Raw genomic sequence first — 20,112 nt, forward strand, 5'->3', positions numbered from 1 at the left:
ATCCGCAAGTACATTTATATGCAAACATGAGACATGAACACAACTGTTTAACAAATATAGCAGCGGGTGACTTACCAAATGTAAACACAGCAGAACGTCCTCCTCTTCTAGAAGGTGTCACGGATGGTGGAACACGGTGGTTACAGTAATTCTTGGGGTGTCTGGCGAAGAGTGGGAGGTGGCCCAGGGCTGGCGTGGTAGCGCTTATGCTGGGTGTAAACTGTGGGTTCCGGTGCTGGTGTGGGACTCTCCTGGAATAGGTGTAAACTCTGGTGGATTTTGCGCTGGGTGTAAACACTGCCAAGTCCTGGGTTGTTGTTAGGATGGTGAGGGCTCCTCGGCTTTGCTCGGCAGGATGGCTCCAAGTCTCCATGCTATGCGGATGTGTGAGTCCGGGTCAGGAGCACATGGGCTGACAGTCGCCCGGACTGGAGCTGCGTAGAGTTACAGCACAGGCTGTCGGCGCTGGCCTCGTTTCCTCTGCCGAGGCTCCCCTGCCACCTGTTATATCTCAGGGTGGCACTGGCAGCCTTTAGTTGTGCCCAGACCGCTACAGCGCCCGGCAGGAGGCTCTTGGCAGGGTAGCGTTGACCTTCTGCTGGGGATTGCAGGGAGACGCTCCGCTGACTGGTGATCCCCGCTTGTCAGAGCCAACCCGCTTACTGCCCCGCCGCAGTATTAATCAAGCGGACTGCAGTGGCGCTGGGGATGGGGGTGGCAGGGACCAGGCGTTGGCATTAGGGTGCAGCTCTGCGCCCTCCCAGGCCTCTTCTTGCCGCTGCTGCGGGTTCTCCTCGAGCAAGAGTTCACTTGTGCTCATTTGGCCGAGAGTCACGCTGAGTGCCACTGCTTCGGGTTCTCCTCGAGCAAGGAGTTAACTTGTGCTGATTTGGCCGAGGGTCACACTGAGTGCCGCTGCTGCGCGTTCTCCTCGAGCAAGGAGTTAACTTGTGCTGATTTGGCCGAGGGTCACGCTGAGTGTGCCATGTCCTCTGAACTCAGTCTCGGGGTCGGCAGGGTTCCGCCTGCCCCCGGCTCTCGGTTTCGCAGGTTCCTTCTCCTCCTTGCCTCCCCTGGGAGCAGAGATCAGTGGGTCCTGCGGTCAGTGGTCTCTGACTGTCCAAACACAAGTGCTTCGAAAGCGTAGGAGGATCGACCCGGAGCTTGTCTATCTGGGGCCATGTGTTTAAACACATGGCCCCATGGAGATAAGAAATTTTTCACGGCAGAAGGAAAGCAGGTGAGCCCCTCCAAGTGGGCCGTCTGCAAAAGCCAAAAGTACACGTCATGGAAAGCTCTTTTCCAATGGCTGGCCACCGTTTAGCATAAACGGTGATACCAGCTAATGGTAAAGAGGGGCTGGTCTTAAAGCCCTTTACCAAAACTCCTCTAAATCATTAAAACTTGCTGAGCGAGCTGCGCATGTGCGCAGCAACGCTAACCGAGACCTAAAAAAATCTTGAGAGGTTGGGGAGTGCGCTCCTCCACGCTAATTAGAAACACATGGCCCCATAAAGATAACAAGCATTGGCATAGCCAAAAGGTCTCGCTTTTGGGACCTTATAAGTATTTAGTTATGCAGCAGAATACCCTTGGTGCAACAACACTAACTGTTGCATGGCTAAACACTTATAAGGTCCCAAATGCGAGACCTATTGGCTATGCCAATGCTTTTTCCAAATGGAGGAAAAACAGAAAACATTTGGGATTTGGAAAGAAGGAGGGTATCATCGGCAAACATAATTGCCGGGACCCGCCTGCCTGCCAAACATGGGGCATCATTATCCTTGACATTTACTAGATGGGCTATAACATTATTATTATTTTTTTTTTAAAACCTTTATTGAATTATCAAAGCATTACAAGCGCAGGCCTCCAACCACAGGGGCAGGCCGCAAACTCAAGGTATAGATTCAGGTGGCGTGCAAATGTACACGACCGCATAATATCAACGAGACAAGCATAGCATATGATTGTATGTGCCACTAAGCGAAGGATATCAAAGGTTTCATTTTTTAGTTATGAAGAAGCAGTAGTGGCTGCACTATCGATGGCGTCACACCATAGAATAGAATGAAGAAGAGATGGGGGGGGACGTACCCCGCATTGCAATCAGAACCAGGTGATGAACATTACAGCCTTAAACATACTGCGCCCGCTGAGACAGACAAGGAACAAAAATCAGTATAATAGTGAGCGGTTCAGCTAGAGCATCATCCCGAAAACCCACCCTCCAGAGACAGTGAGGCATAGGCGGTGTAGACGCCAGACAGATAAAGAGGTGAGATAGAGAGAGACAGCCAACCTACTGAAGAGGTAGGAAAGCCCAACCGAAGAGAAAGAGGAAAAGAAAGAGACCATAGAACAAAACAAACTAAAATAATAAACCCCCCCAACACCCACCACCCTGCACCCCTGTAATGGCTACGGCCAACCCCACTAACAGCGTGCCTGTCGCCCCGGAACTGCCCTAAAGAAAGGAAAGAAAGCGGAGGAGGAGAGCAATAAACACACTCCTGGTCCCCATTACCCCCCACCAGTAGCAACCTCCCCAAAAGTCAATGTCGACTATTAAAGCAAGTACTGAACACATACATGGGGAGAACTCCAACAAAAACCTCCCGTCTCCCAGTAGTATACACGGTGCATATCCGTCATAAAGCACATAGAAAGCTAACCCCGAATGTCAAAGTCAACCCTGACCAGTTCGGTTCTTCACGAAAGCCCATGTCGTCCAAGCCACAGCAATCACGAAGAAAGCGAAGCGTCCAAGACAGTTCAAAACAATGGCGACGGATCGAGGAGAGGAGACAAAATGGCGGCATGCGAAAATTCGACAATAGAGGATGAAGAAGGAAGATGAACCTCTCGGAAAGTCACTGAAGAACTTTCTTTGGCGGTAAAAACCTTTAGCAACAATGTTCCGTCGAACAGGAATGGAGCAGGGAAAGCCAACGACGATCCCAGGTGCACCCTCCATGAGGCCAGAGTCATCAAAATAGGCTAAAACAGGCTTCCGTCCGGGGGTCTCTAAATGGTGCGGAGAATAATCCACGGGGTCCAAGGCATGCTGACAACTTGTCGAATTATCCACTTCTGGTCCCAAGTGTACCTTATCCAGCTTTACAGACATCCGTTGGCCCAGGACGGCAAAGTGAGAGCGGAGCACCCCAATGGCGGCCATTACGGACCTCAGCGATGGTGTGCCGTCAGTCCCCCCATCTCCTCCGGCATGAGACGAGGCAGGATTTGGACCCCTGAAACACCGTCCAGGAACCAGGCACACACGGGGCTTATGACAACAGCGAGCGCTCACACAACAGGCAGGGTCGGTATTTCGCCACTCGCGGGGGCCAGCCCGACAACCCGGGCTCCCCAGGGGGTCACCGGGCATAGGACCCCCGACCGTGGTCACCGATATCACATGCGTCACTGTGCCGTGTCCTTGGATTAAGCCGGTTACTCAGTTGCCAACTGGAAGTAGAAGGATTGAACCGAGGTCGGGAGACCGGAAGCAGCCCTGGTCCCACAGCCGATGTTGATCACTTCCAACCCGGATGGGCCAGAAATCGAGGTCCCGGCGGAAGCCCTGGAATAGGCCGAGAAATAAATTTGATGTAACTTTGTCACCCGGTAAGTTGGAGAGTCCAGGTTTGCACCGCAGGAGTCAGGAGCACTTCATACATGTGGGAGTTCGGCGTGCGTGAAGGATGAAAGGCAGGATATATGAGCTGCCGGTGGAGGTCGGCGGAGCCGGGAGCTTATGCGACCCTCTTGGATCGTAGCGTAACTCCTCCTCCGGCTATAACATTATTAATAAAGAGGCAAAACAGGGTCGGTGCCAGGACACAGCCCTGCCTCACCCCTCTACGCACAGGGAACCTAGATGACAGTCTACCATCCCTCCCACACCTGACCTGTGCATAGTTGTTATCGTGGAGCCTGGTTATGATGTTTAATATCTGAGCGGGTACCCCTAACTTTTCCAGTACCTCCCACAGTTTCTTACGTGGGACTATGTCAAAAGCTGACTTCAGGTCCACAAACACCATGTACAGCCTTCCACCCTCTATCGTTACCGTCTTACAGTAAAGCAAAACAAGGCGGAAGATCTGGTCCATGGTGGACGTGTTTTTCCTGAAGCCAGCCTGAAGGGGACTCAGAATATCATTGGCCTCCACCCAGTCTAGCAGGTGGTTCAGGATTAGACGAGCGAATAGCTTTTGGGGGACGTCTATAAGGCTGATCGGCCTGTAGTTGGCCGGGAGCAGAGGAGACCCCTTTTTGTATATGGGTACAATCTCTGCCCCCAGCCAAGAACAGGGGATCGCCATACCTCCTAAGATGGCATTAAACAGAATGAGGAGGTACAGACCCCAGATTTCAGGATGGTGTCTGAACAGGTCCCCCGGTAATCTATCTAAACCAGGCGCCTTCCCCGTCGCTAATCGCTCCATTGCAGTCATCACCTCACCAAGCGTAAGGTCCAAGCCCGCCTCCAAAGAAGCGGAAGCTTCGAACTCCGCACCATCAGGCGGTGAGGTGGTGTCTTGGTAGAGTGACCCAAAATGTGCCTCCCACACTGAGGGGGCAATGTTGGGCTCCACTGCTGATTTAAGTTCCCCTGTCCCATTATTCACCAGAGCCCAAAATTTCCTCGAATCTTTAGCGTCAAGGGCTTCAGATAAGTCATGCCAACGGTCCCAATCCCACTCTACCCTAGCAGTTTTCATTGCCGCTTTATAATCCCTCCTGAGTTCTGCAACCTTGACCTTATTCGAGCCCGCTTTTAAGGTAGCAATTAACTCAGACTTAATTTTCCTGCAAATCGAGTTATACCAGGTCGGGGTTCGAGTCTTTTTCCTACGTGGTGGAACCACTGGATGGAAAACCTCAGCAAGACCACTCACAAGTTCCGCATGAATTTGCGCTCATTTCTTATTGTAATCTATGGGTCTCGGTTGATCTATGAGATCATCTACTTCTTTGAACCTGGGGAGTGCTATTTCATATAACTTATTCATGGCACCTTCCCCCTTTATCAGATTCCCCCATTTAACACGACGCCTGTTGGTAGTGAGAAGCAGATTCCCAGGGTCATCGCTAGAGGTGGAGGATGAAGGCCCATCTACAGGTGCAGGATGTTGCACCTCCAGTAGAAGCGCGTTGTGGTCGCTATCTTTTCTGGATACCACCTTGAAATCCTGAACTTTAGCCCACATGGTAATGTCTATGAATATATAATCTAACCTAGACTCATGCTCTTTCCTATTGAAGGTGCACATTGAGGGGGTATCAGACGGGGTACGCCCATTACAGGCCCTTATTGCATAATTCAGAGTAAGGGACATAATCTGTACTGCCAGAGGGGACCAGGTTTTGGGGTGTGGGGATGAAGATGGTGGGACTCCCCAAAAATCGTCCTCAGTAGTGAGGGCACCATCCTTTAATCCTGCTAGAGGTTCGAAATGGCAGTTTAAATCCCCACCCTTCACTATCTTGTAATCACCTGGAAGCTGACCCAAAAAGGATGAGAGGTCATCTAAAGTAGATGACTCCTTGGCCACGGCAACGGGCCGTGAGTATACATTAATAACTGCTCAGGTTACTGATCCAGGCCATCTGAGCAGGACACACTGGATGTCCTGCGAGAACGTAATCATACTTTCCGCCTGACACCCAATGTGACTCGCTACCCAGATCGCCAAGCCACCCGAAGGCCTCCCTATACCACTCCACTTGGCCGGAATTTCGAAAATTTCATACCCCGATCTACTCAGGGGTTCCCTCGCCCAGGTCTCCTGAAAGAGGCAAACATCACTGCCATCTATCAGAAGATCCCAATCCATTGTGTTCACTTTATTTGCGATCCCCGCCACATTCCAAGAGAGGACCCTCATAGGTGGAGTACGCGATGTTCCTACCCCATCATATGTGGTTACTACAATGGCTTGGGAATGGTCGGGGCTTTCCGGAACGTTTAGAGGTACCAGTGTCGAGGGCGGGGCACACACGGCCACCGTAGTCGAATTTGTACACGCCAATCTCTTTAGAGAATTGGCTACTTGTCCCCCCAGGCCTCCAAGTGATATCCTTTTCTTATTGGGGGAGTCCTGCACCCGGGTATTATTCTTACAAGCAGGTCCCTTCACCCCCCTGTCCACCTCCCCAGTAAAAAATCTTTGGGGGGCCGGTTGGGTAGCTCCTTTTGTGGTCAGTCAACCTTGTCAAGGCAAGAATATCTGTTTGGGTGGATGAAGTTACCATAACTAGGGAGTGCATTGTGCCTGGGCCTATATCGTGAACCATCCACTGCAAAGCCAACTCTAGTCCAACCCTCTTCCCTCCTCATGGCAGAATTACCTGCATTTGGGTAGAAGTATGAAAGGGCCATTACTTCAATAGAAGTATTGCTAGCACTGCCAAGCCAGTTACAAATATATGGGGCAACCTGTGGACTTTTAAAACTAACGATTATACAATCGCCCACACATTTTTGGGGAGTAGACCCAATCCATGGAACCCTTCTGACCATAAGAACATGTCCTTTTAGATTAGGTGGGAGTGGCCTGTGAATATTTAGCCAATTTATTACCTTATTACGTAGGGAATCCTGCGATTCCGAAGCACCACTAGTAAACTCCGGTACTCCCACCAAGATCGCAGTATATGCTACAGCCTCAGGGGGCAGATTAACTGTCCTACGCCTGGTGTTGGGGCTAATAGGACAGTCAGTTTGCCCATTGAGTGGTCTCTCCTGATTAGGTTGTTGAGATGGAGCAAGTTGTTTTGACCTTCTAGGTGCAGGTACCGGAGGCCTCCCTGTTTAGGGCACTGAAGGACCCGGTTGGGCGACGGGTACAGTAATGTTTCTTGCGGCTTCCCATGGCTGAACTGGTGGAGGATTTGGGGGCTGGGTAATTGTAACTGGGGGCAATTGACTGATCCTAGCACTATCCCTGGGGGCCCTTTGTGAGTTTACCCCCAACCCAGAAGCGACACTATTGGCCGTACAGAGTTTTTCTATGGCCGTCAATATAGCCTCTATAGAGTCTAATTTAACAGACAGGGTATTCAGAAGATCTCTAAACATGTCCGTGAGTGAGCTAGTGAGCAAACCTGTAGTATTCGGAGGGACTTCACCAAAAATATATAGCTCCGTGCACACCGGTAGAGATGGAGCTGTTGGGGAACTAGAAAGTTCTGACCTGGTTATGGTGGATGCTACCCCGGGACAGGCCATAATGTCTGCGTTGTCGCCTTGAGCGGGCATTATTCAATCAACTTTAGACCTTTTAGCACCTTTTGGCTTTCTTGACCTCTTCCTTTTAGATGGGTAGTCCCCCCTGCTGCTCTTATGTTCAGTTAAAGCTGCAACTGATCCCCCCTCCTGCGACACTATCTCTACAAAATCGGCATTGGGGGAGGGTTCTACAATCCCAGAGAGGCGTAGTGAGTCTCTATCCCTCTGGGTGGTGGATGGTGTCCTCAGTTGCTGCAGGACTGAATCAATAGTCTGGTCAATACTATCCATAAGCGACAGATGGGTGGCATCAAGCAGTAGTGGTGTGCTAGCATTAATTGAGGAGCCAGGTGAAGCCAATGACAAGTTATCTGCACCCTCCTCTGGTTGGTTTCCTAGCACAGTGAGTCCTTTGTTAACCACAACGTTAGCCCTGGTAATAAATTTTTCCATGGTTCCAGAAATCTGTTGGGCGACCTTACTTCTGGATTCTCTCGTAGCCATGTGTATGGGGCGCCTGTGAGGCACGAGCCGCACCAAAGAAGAAGAAGATAGTGATTTAAAGGCAGGGCGTTAGAGGGATGGCCCGGTCCGGTCTCTGCCGGCCTCTAACGGCCTAGAACGGCCCGCCCTTTGCCCGGGCTTAGCCCGGCGCCCGCCCGCGCGCGTCCCGTGTGACGCGTTAGCGACTATGTTTATATTCCCAGTGATTCAATTGTTTTCCTGGGAGTAGGAGGCGGGGTCAGGGGGAAGAGTCAGCACAGGTGCGGCCGATGTCAGAGCCGCAGGCTTCCTGGGACTCGCAGTCCCACTCTCCCTCGCCGTCCAGTAGAGTTGATAGGGCTCCCAGGGACACCAGGGACACAAAAGCAAAGTCCTTCCAGCGCAGTCAATCACGCAGCTTCGAGCAGCTCCCGCGAAGCGGGGGCCGCGAGGCGTGTCTTTAAACTCCTGGGAGGAGGAGGGGTCAGGGGGAAGAGTCAGCACAGGTGCGGCCGATGGCAGAGCCGCAGGCTTCCTGGGACTCGCAGTCCCACTCTCCCTCGCCGTCCAGAGGAGTTGATAGGGCTCCCAGGGACACCAGGGACACAAAAGCAAAGTCCTTCCAGCGCAGTCAATCACGCAGCTTCGAGCGGCTCCCGCGAAGCGGGGGCCGCGAGGCATGTCTTTAAACTCCTGGGAGGAGGCGGGGTCAGGGGGAAGAGTCAGCACAGGTGCGGCCGATGGCAGAGCCGCAGGCTTCCTGGGACTCGCAGTCCCACTCTCCCTCGCCGTCCAGTAGAGTTGATAGGGCTCCCAGGGACACCAGGGACACAAAAGCAAGGTCCTTCCAGCGCAGTCAATCACGCAGCTTCGAGCGGCCCCCGCGAAGCTGGGGCCGCGAGGCGTGTCTTTAAACTCCTGGGAGGAGGTGGGGTCAGGGGGAAGAGTCAGCACAGGTCCGGCCGATGGCAGAGCGGCACCCATACCGTGTCCATTCGGTATGACCACCGGCATACCCTGAAACCAGACACAGTGACAACATCTAAACCTGCCTGCAGTGCTAGTAAAGGTACAGCGCGGTCCTGGTTGGAATCTCTCTTGAAGAATAGAACCGAGAGTAGAAGAAATAACTGAATATTCGCACCGTTTCTTCTACACACCGGAGTCCCCAAAGGTTCTATCCTGTCTCCATACTAATGTAATATATACATCCGTTCCCCAGCTACATAAGAAATTTTGGGTGCTATTTCTACACCCATGCCAATGCCTCAGCGTCTTCTTAGTCTGTTTAGAAATAACAGTGGTTGACTCGCACCAGGAGCTAAGGTGGAGCAGAGTTACTCTCAGCCCTGCTTGGTGAGCTTTCGTTTCGTCTTCTATCTCTTATCTTTATGGGGCCATGTGTTTCTAATCAAACGTGGTGGAGCCCACTGCCCCCCCACACCTCTCAAAGGAACAAGCATTGAAAATGCAATAGGTCTCGCCTTTGATTAAGTTAAAGCCATTTGCTTTGCTAATTGTAATGTATAGCAAAGCAAATGGCTTAAACTTAATGGGCCTCATTTATGAGAAATGACGCATCGCTGCGTGAAAGCAGTGATGCGTCACTTCTCAGTGCGCACTCCTTGCGACATTCCTGATGCGTCATATTTAATGTATGACGCATCATGTCGCAAGGAGTTACAGATACGTTAGTATATCTGTAAGAGAAAAAGTGACGCATTGCTGGAGTGTGTCACAAAAGTGATGCAACTCCAGCAATGCTTCCTTTCACATGGGGCAAGCCCCATGTGAAAGGGCCTGCATCAGTCTTACGCCTGCTGTGAGGCAGGCGCAAGATTTTGACGCAACAGCGTCCTAAAAGTGACGCAATGAAATCTCAAAGATTTCACTGCATCACTTCTTCGACCCTTCCTTGCATCAATATGCCCCCCTTGCATACATTATACCTGGCGCAGGTATAATGTGGCGCAGGGGTTTACAAAGTGACGCATCTACCTAGATGCGTCACTTTGTAAATATGTCGCAACAAGGCGCATTTTTTACGCCACTGGTGCGTCACAAAAAGTAACGCACCGGCGGCGTAAAGGTGACGCGCAGCTTCATAAAGGAGGCCCAATGAAAGGTGAGACCTATTGCATTTTTGATGCTTGTTTACTTTTCAAAGGAAGGGATCAAATAAAAGAAAGGCCGCACGATTAAGGAACTTGTGACCTGGATGGGTACATCTGCATTAAGTGAGGCCCTGTGTGTTAAGAAAGATAGAACTTTTTTTTTTTTTTTTTAAATGAAGGCATGATGTGAGGAAAGGCAGAATGTTTAGGAAAGGCCAGTGAGGCAATGAGGCAGATTCAGGAGTTGAGGGGCAATGCAAGGCAGCGGGCTTCGGGAGACCCTCTGTGGCCCATAACAGCGTGTTTATCGAGGCCCTGAGCGAGACAAGGTAGCATATTCTGGGAGGTTTTAGAGCAGGGTGTTTAGAAAGGCAGCAAATATGTTTAGAAAATTGTTAACTCACAATCTATCTAGCAAATATCGATTTTGACTCTGCCTCTTTGTTCCAGGTTTCAAAGGACTGGCATTGCTCGCCTCAAATATACATTGCACTGACAGATCATGTATGTCTAACTATGTTTATTTTATATTTTCTCTCCGACATTTTGTAACAAACATAATAGTTACAAAGTTGGGTTTGGACAACTTATGTTGAAACTATTTATTAATATAAACAGTTATCATCCTCATCACCTCATACACAGTTTTAAAAGATTGGATTGCCTTCAGATAAACAAAAATGGTTTTAGCTACAGCATTTCTTTAGAACCAAATGCACTGGATACTTTTATGGGTCTTTGTTGTGTGATGATTTTTAATAATCTTGTAAAACAAAGTTTCCCCCTTAGAAACGAGGGCCCTGGAGAGCCAAGACAGCTACTCGGAGTGGGAGGTCAACAATGAGGAAAGGCTTTCATGTTCCCTGTTTGATGCATCGAATGAGGCTAGCAGCATAGTTTGGGTGGTGGGTCCAGAGAGGGGCGCTGTAGTATTTTTAACTAGCAAAGTTCTTACTGAGGTCAGAGAGAATGTTTAGGAAACGGTGCACTCGGTGAGGCAAAGCAACCGAAGGACGAGCCGCCACCCCGTTCACACCACTGAAGCAGCATGTTTCAGATAGGGAGTGGTCATGCTACTAGAGCCTTTTGAGGTAGGCCTGCAGAGAAAGAAGGAAGTGTGTTTGGGGAGACCCAGAAGAGGCAACATTGAATGTTCAAGGAGACAGCAGAGTCATGGAAGTACGTATGTTCAATAAAGGAGTCGCGTCTAGGGCACCAGATGACTCCACGCTACTGGGACACAGTTTCCAGTATCGGAATTTACTTTTACAAATTATTATGTTGCCAGTCAGACTATCCCAGTCAGGAGTGTCCAATGCAGGCCCAGGAGGTTGAAATCCATGCTAAAGTTCAGGGTAAATACTCATTCCTTCGATTCAACGAGGCCATGTTTCAAATAGGCCATTTCACAAGCAAAGTAATACTACTAGAGTATTATTTACGGATCTTATTTATTATTTATTTTCGAGATTTTTATTGTGCAAACAAATACCCGAAGGTGTCTCGGCGCATGTGGCGGACAGAGAGACTGAGCAGCAGGCTTACTGGTTGAACAACCATGTCTTTAAGAGCCTACGAAAGCTCATCAGATTGGGGGCAGTTTTTATGGTGAGTGGCAGAAGGTTCCAAAGTTTGGGTGTGGCAACCAAGAAGCGCCTGTCTCCCCAGGTTGCCGTTCTCGTGCGAGGTACCGGAAGCAGGCAGGTGTTGGCGGATCTCAGCTGTCTCTTGGGGCTATACAACTGGAACGCTTCAATCAGAAACTTTGGACCGACGCCATGCACTGCCTTGTAGCCGATGCAGAGGGCCTAGATATCTTTGTGAATCAGCCTCTAAAGGGCCAACTCAGTATTAGTAAAGTGCAAATAAGACACAGCACATTCAATTTGAACTAATCCTATATGAATATTCCCATTTTAGATATTGTGGGGCCAATTCACGAAGTCATATGTCATGTTATGTTATGTTAGGGGGAGACTTGTAAAGCGCTCAGCTACTCGAGCAGAGTGTCCCGGCGCTATCAGACCTGCCGGGCCATAAAGACCCAAAATCGCAGAAGGCTACTGACCAAACAACCAAGTTTTTAACTCCTTCCTAAAAGAAAGCAAGTTGTCTGACTTCCTGAGAGACAGAGGCAGTTTGCTCCACCATTGGGGTGCCAGATGTCTGTAAGAGCGGCCCCCAATGTGCATTCGTCTGATTGTCGGGACCGTAGCCAACGCTAAAGAGGCGGAAAGTAGGGATCTGAAAGGATGGTAGGAGCAAATTTTTTTCCTTAAGTAGAAGGCACCCATGCCATGAAAAGCTTTAAATGCCATGGTAAGAGTCTTAAAAAGAATGCGGTTACGCACTGGCAGCCAATGGAGCGAGTTTAAAAGAGCCGAAGTTCTGGACCTACGACTGAGGCCAAAGATTGCTCGAGCGGCAGCATTTTGAACAGTCTGCAGTCGGGTAAGGAGATACTCCGGGAGGCCTAGATATAAAACATTGGCAAAATCCAGCTGTAAACCGATCAAGGCCTGTACCGTGATCTTCCTATGGGCAAGCGACAAGAAGGGAAGACATTTCCTGAGAATTTTTAGCAGGCCAAAACATTGACCCACTAAACCCAAGATCTGGGGTTTAAAGGTGAGCCCATTGTCCACTTTCACACTGAGATTTTTCGCCATGGAGGTGGCAGCTGATGGAGGGAACATATCAGCAGGCCACCAGGATTTCCAGTGGGCGTCCGGGGGGCAGGCAAAAAAGAGAACCTCTGATTTGTCAGAATTACATTTTAGTTGGTTCAGTTGGAACCAAGCGAAAACGGCCTCAAGGCAGCTCTTGATGTTGGCGCTATTGAAAGCAGTGTTTTTATTACAAGTAAAAAGAAGCTGCGTATTGTCACATATGACACAATCTGGGCTCCAAAAGATTCAACCAATGCTGCCAAGGGAGACATATATATGTTAAAAAGAGTAGGGCTCAAAATTGATCCCTGAGGGACTCCCACCTCAATAGGTAGAACCGGGGCTGAAAATGGAGGGGCCCAGATTGTTTGTTGGCGGTCGGATAGAAAAGACACATACCAACTGAATACCGTCCCTCTCAAACCAATCTCCTGGAGTCTAAAAAAAAGACGGCTGTGAGGGACGGTATCGAAAGCCGCCGATAGGTCGAGCAGGACCAGCATCGCCTTCCCTCCATTGTCCAGAACCTCTTTAATAGACTCAGTAACCTCGAGCAGCGCCGTTTCCGTACTCATATTAGAGCGGAACCCGGACTGTGGTGGAGGATATCATGAGCCTCAAGAAAGTTGGAAAGAGAGGAATGGACATGTTTTTCTACGACCTTGGCAAAGGCCGGAAGAAGCGAAATTGGGCGATAGTTAGCATGGACGAGAGGGTCAAGGTTGGGTTTTTTCAAAAGAGAGAGAATAAAAGCCTTTTTCCATATAGGAGTACTTAAAGAGTACTACAGAAATGCCTTTGTGAATTGGCCCCGTTGCATGTAAACATATCTTGTTTGGATATCCTGAAACATGGCATTGATCTAGTCTTGTTGGGCAAACATGAAAAATTAGTTCAATGAAATTAACTGTATGTAGATTCGTACACTCATTTGTTAAATATAACCCTGCACTGGGGACTCGAAGCCCCAGTCTCACCTTGTAAGCCAGGTTTGGACAGCTAATAATGGCCACACATCACTTCTTACCTTCAATCAGCCCCGTATCTAATAGAATTCTGGGACTTTTAGTTAGCCCTTGCAAAGCAAGGGCCTAAAGTGCTCTGTTATGCAAACTGGAGTGGGTTAAAGAAAAATGTTTGAATGATGGAGGGGTTCTAAAATGACATGGGATCACTTACCCAGCCAACTAGGGCGAACACTTGCCACCTATGTCCTGTATGTAATAAGTCAAGGTGGCTATTTCAGGAGGGGTATTGCTGTACGGTTAAACAGCATGTCTAAGTGTGAAGGTCCACAGTAAGACAGAGGAAAGTTTAGGGAGGGGACTCTCGAAGGAAATAAAACAGCATGTGAATGGCCATGTGAAGCTAAAAGCTATCATTAGAGAAACTAGGCAGCATTGTTAGGAAGAGGTCTAGCGCAACACCTAGGAGCTTGTTTTCAAACTGTTTTCTGTCATTTAATCGAGGGAAGCCGCCAAGCAGCACAAGGTGGAGATCTTGCAAGGGTTTACTACGTTTTCAGCACTCCATCCATCAGCGTGTTGTGTTTGCGTTTTTATGCAGTGCACACAAATTCCGATAACGAACGAGACTCCTCCATGCTAACTAGTTACGCGACCCCCAGCGATCAAGATCTCCCCTTACCTGATTCGTCTCAAGGCTACACACTTTGGCCAGGAATTCACTGGACCAAGCACTGCACCCAGCCCTTCCTGTCCTGAAGATGATCCATAGTGATACGGATCGAAACGCCGTCGACTACACAGCCAGACTTTAGGCGCTTCCTCAGTGGTTTACCTAAATGAACTTTGAACCAAAATACTAAATTAATTGGAAACCATTGAATTTCACTGTATATATCTGCACTTTGCACTTTGCGCCGATCACGCTGTAATTTTTGTCACTTGCGCTGCCGTAGTGTCACCACTCACTGCACCCGTGCACCTTGTACATACTACATGGGCTAATTTATCTACACAGTGCTGTAACTGTTTGTATTTATTCAATTTGCCTTTCATAATTTTTGAAAAATCATAAACTGATGCTTGTTTAGCACAATCATGAACAAAAAAATTATTGACTCCTTAAATTTTTTCTTTAGGATAATACTGTATAGATATCCTTATTAGATATTGGTTATTGTTTTTTGAATTACACCCTTTGGGATATTGTTTTATATACACAAAGGCAAGCATCACATGATCCGCAAGTACATTTATATGCAAACATGAGACATGAACACAACTGTTTAACAAATATAGCAGCGGGTGACTTACCAAATGTAAACACAGCAGAACGTCCTCCTCTTCTAGAAGGTGTCACGGATGGTGGAACACGGTGGTTACAGTAATTCTTGGGGTGTCTGGCGAAGAGTGGGAGGTGGCCCAGGGCTGGCGTGGTAGCGCTTATGCTGGGTGTAAACTGTGGGTTCCGGTGCTGGTGTGGGACTCTCCTGGAATAGGTGTAAACTCTGGTGGATTTTGCGCTGGGTGTAAACACTGCCAAGTCCTGGGTTGTTGTTAGGATGGTGAGGGCTCCTCGGCTTTGCTCGGCAGGATGGCTCCAAGTCTCCATGCTATGCGGATGTGTGAGTCCGGGTCAGGAGCACATGGGCTGACAGTCGCCCGGACTGGAGCTGCGTAGAGTTACAGCACAGGCTGTCGGCGCTGGCCTCGTTTCCTCTGCCGAGGCTCCCCTGCCACCTGTTATATCTCAGGGTGGCACTGGCAGCCTTTAGTTGTGCCCAGACCGCTACAGCGCCCGGCAGGAGGCTCTTGGCAGGGTAGCGTTGACCTTCTGCTGGGGATTGCAGGGAGACGCTCCGCTGACTGGTGATCCCCGCTTGTCAGAGCCAACCCGCTTACTGCCCCGCCGCAGTATTAATCAAGCGGACTGCAGTGGCGCTGGGGATGGGGGTGGCAGGGACCAGGCGTTGGCATTAGGGTGCAGCTCTGCGCCCTCCCAGGCCTCTTCTTGCCGCTGCTGCGGGTTCTCCTCGAGCAAGAGTTCACTTGTGCTCATTTGGCCGAGAGTCACGCTGAGTGCCACTGCTTCGGGTTCTCCTCGAGCAAGGAGTTAACTTGTGCTGATTTGGCCGAGGGTCACACTGAGTGCCGCTGCTGCGCGTTCTCCTCGAGCAAGGAGTTAACTTGTGCTGATTTGGCCGAGGGTCACGCTGAGTGTGCCATGTCCTCTGAACTCAGTCTCGGGGTCGGCAGGGTTCCGCCTGCCCCCGGCTCTCGGTTTCGCAGGTTCCTTCTCCTCCTTGCCTCCCCTGGGAGCAGAGATCAGTGGGTCCTGCGGTCAGTGGTCTCTGACTGTCCAAACACAAGTGCTTCGAAAGCGTAGGAGGATCGACCCGGAGCTTGTCTATCTGGGGCCATGTGTTTAAACACATGGCCCCATGGAGATAAGAAATTTTTCACGGCAGAAGGAAAGCAGGTGAGCCCCTCCAAGTGGGCCGTCTGCAAAAGCCAAAAGTACACGTCATGGAAAGCTCTTTTCCAATGGCTGGCCACCGTTTAGCATAAACGGTGATACCAGCTAATGGTAAAGAGGGGCTGGTCTTAAAGCCCTTTACCAAAACTCCTCTAAATCATTAAAACTTGCTGAGCGAGCTGCGCATGTGCGCAGCAACGCTAACCGAGACCTAAAAAAATCTTGAGAGGTTGGGGAGTGCGCTCCTCCACGCTAATTAGAAACACATGGCCCCATAAAGATAACAAGCATTGGCATAGCCAAAAGGTCTCGCTTTTGGGACCTTATAAGTATTTAGTTATGCAGCAGAATACCCTTGGTGCAACAACACTAACTGTTGCATGGCTAAACACTTATAAGGTCCCAAATGCGAGACCTATTGGCTATGCCAATGCTTTTTCCAAATGGAGGAAAAACAGAAAACAAGTTTTTGCATCTGAACCATAAACGAGAATATTCACTGCCAGGTGAAAATAATTCAGTTTACAGTTAGGAATCTGTACAGAAATGTAAAATGTTCCTAGTTATAGTTCTATACATACTTTGGATTTTTTGTGAGTGCTAAATAAAATAACAACAGACAATCGTTAGGCTCATAATTTAACTTATTAAGCAATTATTTTTTGTGAATCAGACCCTGTATGTTTCAAAGAAAAAGAGTGTATCTTCGAAGTTAATACAGCCAATCTACCTACAGTTCATTACAGTATCCATACTGTTGAATCAGAAAGTTAAAAGAAAAAACGCATGGAAGTATTTTGTGTTTTTTTGAAGTGCAAGTAGCGGGAGTTAGTGTGGCAACACAGATTGCAGGTGGGGGAAGGAATGGGGTGGGCAAGAGAAGCAACACGTGATAACAAAGGAAGGCAAGGGTGGGGGAAGCAACATGAAGGGCTGTGTGACAAACAACATGGAAAGCAGTGGTGGGAAGGAGAAGCAGGGAGCGAGTGAGCAATGTGGAGCAGGTGGGGAGAAAGAAGCAAACGGGCAAAAGCTCAACGGGGAGGACACAAGAGTGAGTGCAACAACATGGAGGCGGGGCAGGGAGAAGCACACAGGCAACATATAACTACACAGACTGCAGAGGGATAGAGGTACATGACGGAGACAGATGGAAAACCACGCACACTCTCATGGAGTGCTTAAACAAAAAGAAAAAAATAGTGCTTGAAAAGCAAATGGCGTGGGGGGCATTAAATCCAATCAAAGAGATAGTAAAGAGACTAGGCGTCATGGGAGGAACAAAGACAAAAATGACAAGCTGGGACACAAATAAGCTGAAAAATGAGTTACTGGAATGCCAACAATGGTAAGCAATGGGCAGGCTTCAAGCCCCTGTATGTTTATAGCAAATCAACAATAAATCTTTTGCAACCAGAAAGCTAGGATGTCGGCTCAACCTAAAACCAGAGTATCATTGGGAAAAAATTAAATGAAATAAGTCTGAAACAAATGCAATACCTGCTGCCCTTTTGCAACAGGTCATGGGGAAACAGATCGGGTTTCGACATTCCAGGTGCTTAGGAAAATAGCAGCCAGGGAACACAGACCCATCTCAATTCTTTCACGTTCACAAACAGGCAGAGAAACACACGTAGAACCGGAGATTTGTCTGTCAGCATTTATCACACAACTGCAGCAAACGGTATCAATTCCTTGTCATAGACGGAATAACAGAGTTACCAGAAGCCAGAAGGTACACATGATTGGTGGAAATGTTGAAGCCCGTCTCGGCCGCCGTCCTCTAATGGAGTACCACAAGCTAGTGGGATCTACGTCTGTCCTTCTCCAAATAGACACGGAGTGGAGATGGACAGAGAGGAGGCAGGTGGTGACAGAGGAGAGCGCCAGGACAGACAAGAGGAATAGAAAGAGATAGGGCAAACGGAAGAGGGGGGGAGAGGATTAGCGGGAAAAAGAAAGGGGCAGATTAATAAACGGTGAAAGTAGCAAGAGGAAGAAAGTGAAAAGAAAAAACAGGAGAAAGAGACTGGGTAGAGGAGAAGGAAGTGAGCAGAAAGAGAGGAGAGAGTAATACAGACGACAGAAAACCGGTCTGTGATTTTGGAAGTGGAGAAAGACAGAGAGGAGGCAGGTGGTGACGGAGGAGAGCGCCAGGACGAACAAGAGGAATGGAAAGAGATGGGGCAAACAGAAGAGGGGAGGGAGAGGATTAGCGGGAAAAAGAAAGGGGCAGATTAATGAATGGTGAAAGTAGCAAGAGGAAGGAAGTGCAAAGAAAAAACTGGTGAAAGAGACTGGGTAGAGGAGAAGGAAGTGAGCAGAAAGAGAGGAGAGAGTAATACACAGACGAGAGAAAACTGATCTGTGATTTTGTCGATTAAATAAATATAATCTGGTGACAAGTCGACAACGTCTCCCTGAAGAGGCCGATCTGTTGTTTTTGCGGAGTGTGCACCTTACATTTCTTCCATTTCCTTTCTAGAAAAGCGCCGCCGTGAAAGTGACGCAGCTGCGAAAGTGAAAGTGATTGCGATCGCTGGCTGTAAGTGTGCACACGAGCGATGACAAAGGAAAGCAAAATGGCGGCTGCGCGCGTGCCCAGGTGCGTAACCGCAAGCGCTAGGCCAGCAAAAGGGTGGGGTAGCACTTTTAAAAGCCCACTACTAAATTTCTGGCAGCACATGCGTTGGCTCAGGCGAGACCTAAAAAAGAGCTTCACGACAGCCGTGAAGCAGACGAGCCTGTCCGGATCGGCCATCTGAAAATCGAAAAGGGCAGCAGCTACAAAACCCCATTTCCAATGGCAGGCCACCGTTTAGCACAAACGGTGATGCAAGCCAATGGAAATTAACTACTAACTATAGGTCTCGCCGAACGATCAGCGCATGCGCTGCAACACTAGTCAAGACTCAAAAAGGGTGGGCAAGGAATGGCAGCAGGTGATTGGGGGAGAACTACCCTTTGGCAGTAATCTTCTATTGGTCAGTTCGATTTCTTCAGAAACCACTGCACAGCTCATGTTAAAAAAAACCTATTGTGGAGACTTGGGGGGCAGGGTGGATGGTTTAATTGTGGGAACTTTTCTCTTTCCTATAATAATGACGCTTCAGCTATGTAACACCTCTTACAAAAGAAAAACGAGTCAATCCTGAACCAGTATACTCTGACCTTTGTTTTGTAACCCATCCCGTATAACTGGATGTGGGCGTAAATCAGCAGTAAATTCTATATGTAAACCAGGTGTCACATGACAGTGTTGCAAACAATACAACAGGCTACAACAAGCTTGCACAGAACTTCTGGGAAGTACACCGGCATACCGTGACCCCAGATATTTGAATCACAATTTAAGGATTCCAATAGTGCGTTCAATAATGGCTTGTGTAAATTTGTGTGCCATTCTGCACCTCTGTTGAGAAAGTGGGGAGAGAGAGAGAGAGCATACCCAACATTACCTGCAACAAAGACATGATATCTCTTCAAGAACAAGTTACTCACCTTTGGTTACTCTCTTTCTGGTGAATACTTTTATCTAATCACAGATTCCTCACAATAGAATATCACCCAGGATTTTTCTTAGAAGTGCTCGCATGTGCTACTAGGTGGAGTTATACAGCTTAGCACTGATTCCATACCGCCCCAGAAGTGACAGGGCAGATCTTCCCGTCAGCACTACCCCTGCCTATGTCAGTTTCTTGTATTTTTTTTTTCGCACCTTCAGATGTAAAGTGTGAACAAATCTTGACAACACTAAATTGGGACCTTTTCAGATGTTGAAAAGAGGTCACTCAACAGAAAGGGGAAGTGGGAAGACAGTGAGGAATGTGTACTTAGGTAGAGTATCAAACAAAAATAGTGTTACAGAAGGTAAGTAATTTGTTCTTCAGATGGATACTTTTAACCACAGATACCTTATCCTAGAATAGAAGCCAAAGCAGTGCCTCCCCAAGGTGGACAGTTTGTAGAGTGGACTCAAATTAAAATGTCTTGTCGAACAAAGTGGGTGAGGTGTTATGCTCACCGGACCAGGCTGTCAAGGCTGTAGTGTTTCCTAAACATAACATATGCACCGACAACCATGTTGCAGCCTGACAAATACTGAGGACGGGCGCCCCCATGCCAACGCAGTCGTAGTGGCCTTGACCTTGGTAGAATGGGC

The sequence above is a fragment of the Lissotriton vulgaris genome, chromosome 2_1 (assembly GCF_964263255.1).
Source record: "Lissotriton vulgaris chromosome 2_1, aLisVul1.2, whole genome shotgun sequence".
Classification (NCBI taxonomy): Eukaryota; Metazoa; Chordata; class Amphibia; order Caudata; family Salamandridae; genus Lissotriton; species Lissotriton vulgaris.